Genomic DNA, 3575 nt, shown 5'->3' with positions numbered 1-3575 from the left:
CAATAACTCGTTAACCATTCTCACCCAGTTGTCATCCTCCACCTTCACTCAGAACCACTACTACCCCCAATACCAAATCAAAAATAGGTGTTTTAAATCAGAATATAGATTGGCAACCAATAGCATTTATGCCATACCAAAATTGAATACCAACACATGCCCACCACCCTGCTGCCCTCTGACAGTTTGCTACCTGGCTCAGTGACAAAAATTGATAGCCAGCATGCTTCTTCCTCCACTCCAGTGTTAGTGGGCTGTCTTGCTCCATCTCTGTTTGGAAATTAGGCCAAAGAGGCTCTCCATGAGCCGTCTCAACATGCCAAAGGGAAGGGAGGAGGAATTTTGGCACCCTGATTTTAAAAGGGTGCCAGACTATGATATAAAAGGAAAACAAAATTCTTCTCCAAATGTGGACACTGCCTGTTTTCTTTATTGTAGTCATTAGCTGATGTCTTTGGCAGACAACACATCAAATAACCTTTTCCAGGATGGGCTTATAGTCTTAGAAATATATTATCCAAAACAAAAACCTAAACTTCTAATTGTTTCTCAGTTTGCACCCCCACATTCACCAAGACACCTCACTTTTAAAAATATCTTGTTAACAAAGCAAGAGCCAAATTTATACTCCTGCTGTCCCCTTACCAATGGCAAGTAATTCAGATTTTTACTGTTCTTTTTGGTCTATTTTCTTAACCCCTCTAATGTAAAGAAACACTTTTTGTCACCACTTAACTACTGTATTTTCCATTTTCTGTTTCCTGGCCTCATTTTTCCTGTCCTCTACCTAAACAAAGGAAAATTTTAAAACTAAACTGAATTGTGGGTAATCTGTAATTGAGATTTTAAGGTGAGTTTGTTAAAATTGCATATAAGTAGGATTTGACTCAATAGATCATTTATTTCTTTATAAATCTGAATATAGATGTGTTTAGTGTTTATTATAAAGTGTTTTTAAGGAGAAATGTAAAACATTTTCTCAGGAAACTTATATTTTGAAAGGTTGCACACTCAAATTATGCCAATGTCACATTATGATAAGGTAACAAAATTGAACTACTATAAACTTTTTTCTACTGGATTTAATAACATTAATTTAATAGGCAATCCAAAGCTCCAACTTCAACTTTAATCAGTTCCAATGTCAAATCTCTGGTTATTATATGCTCTACTTAATGAGTAACTAGCTGGAGAGGAAGATCTCAGTTTGATTGCAGCATGATATGTACAAACCAGACCACTGGTTTTTCTATTTTTAACACAGTTAAAGAGTAAAAAATATGTTTTAAAAGGCCATGGAAAAATATCACACAGTTAGGAGAATTGAAAAAATAAATGCTTCTAATTACAGGCTAAATTACTCTCATATTCTGGGCTTGATTTTTCCTTAGGGTCTCAAAAGATATAATATGACATTGAGCTACAGGAACAATAAATAACTTCCACCACCCTCTATATTATTTAAGCTTTGGTTATTTAATATGCGGACTAAGCCAAACAGATTCAAGCAAATCCATGTTTTGTTATTAACCTTTTCCTAAGAATTAATCAATATTTGAGTCTCAATTCTACTGTCATGAGCTATGTGACATTAAAAATACGATTAGCTTTTCTGGGTCTCAGTTTTCTCATTTGTAAAATAGAAATAATAACCCACCTCACAAGGCTGTTGTGAGGATTAAATGAGAGAATATATATGAAATACCTAGTTCAGTGCCTAGAATCTAGGGAACTTCCTTCAAACCCCTCCCCATCTCTAAACTTCCATTCTTACTATTATGAGCCAATAGGGATATATGTGAGCATCCCTTTTATCCCTCTGTAGAAATTAGTTAAATGAGTATCTTTTCATTTATAGATGTACTTGCAAAAATATCATGTGCATGTAATTCTAATTTGCATTAATAGCATTATAGATTTCATTATTTTTCTTAGTCTTTTTGAGGGGGGGTTGAGGCTTGGAGTTCTTTATTGTTTATTATTGTGGTTTGGGAAAAATATAAAATCTGGTATAGTTCTTCATAGCCCCTTTTCAAACGCAAATTCAAAAGTGAGATTTTTTAAGTCAGGTATGCCCAGACTTGCTTGGAACAACTTTATCTGAAGAGATTAGATGTACATGAAAAGCAAATACATGATGAAAGAGTGCAGGGGTTTGTTTGTTTGTTTTTATATATAGAGACCTTTTTTTTTCCTTTTCTTTTTTGGCAGAGGTAAGTGGGTGGGGTGGATGCCCCAAGTGCCCAGGGTTGAGTTAATCGTATTCTTCACTTCACGGCCCATTATCATTGTTGTTCTGTGCAAGGCCTCACCCTTATTTTATGTATTTATTCCCGTTAGTTTCTATTTCTCATGCCTTTCTCCTTCATCCCCCCATAGGCAACCATGCTAATGAGTGGAATGGGTATCTTTTGGCTTGTTATTGGACTTATAAAACATGTTGTTTTATGTAAAGATAATTTTAATTTCTTTAAATGGTATTATGCTATATCTTTCCATTTCTTATGTTTTCACTCTACACTAATGCTTTTAGTTCATCTATATTGCCACTGTAAATCTACTTAGCTATTTCTAATTCTTGCTTTGTTCTCATGTATTCAACCACATTTTACCCAACCACTTTCCCAGTAATAGACACTCAAGAGAGCATCCAACCACCTATCTTATATATAATGCTGAAATGAAAATTCTTATACGAGTTCCCACATTTACTTGTGTGAAATTTCTTTGGCATACATATCCAGGAGCAATTTTGCTACATATATATATAGCAAAGGTATATATACCTTTAATTTTATTGAGTACTGCTGAATTACACTTGCTACCAGTACCAGAGAGTTCCTATAACTTTAAACTTGCCCTAATATAGCTTTCTAATAAATGGAAAGTGGTATCTCATTGTTTTAACTTGCATTTCTCTAATTATTGATGCAGTTGAATGTCTCTTAATTTGCTTATTGGAGTGTCCTGTACTGTAGATTAGGCAATTCATGTTCCTATCCTTTGCACATTTTCCTATTAGAATTGTCTTTTTTTGTTGTTGACTTGTACGAGTTTCTTGGATATATTAGATATTAATTTTTTGTCAATTTTAAATTTTGAAAATATATTCTCATTATATCATCTACTATTTTTGTCCATAGTTTCCTTTGTAGAAATCCTTAATTTTGACGTAATATCATTGTCTTATACTTTATGCTTTTGGAGTTTTGTTGTCTTCCCTTGCCCCTGGCTCGCAAAAAAAAAAAAAAAATTATCCTAAGTTTTCTTCTACTAGTTTTATAACTTACCTTTCTCATTTTAGTCTTTCAACCATCTGGAATCCTACTCTTAGGTAGGGATTCAGTTTTATTTTTCTTCATATTTGGAGCCAGTTTTCCCAACAACATTGCTAATAAAACCGATCATCTTCATTGCATATTAAATTCTGGTGTCACCTTCATTGCATATTAAATTCTCAGTATACAGGGTCTGTCTCTGAGCTTTTAGTTATATTCCTTAGATCTGTCTATTCTTGTACCAATACCACACTGTTTTTATTATTATGGTTTATAATGTGTCTTAATATCTCAAAG

This window comes from Pteropus vampyrus, unplaced genomic scaffold (genome assembly GCF_000151845.1).
Source record: "Pteropus vampyrus isolate Shadow unplaced genomic scaffold, Pvam_2.0 Scaffold68, whole genome shotgun sequence".
Classification (NCBI taxonomy): Eukaryota; Metazoa; Chordata; class Mammalia; order Chiroptera; family Pteropodidae; genus Pteropus; species Pteropus vampyrus.
Note: the sequence above shows the minus strand (reverse complement) of the source record.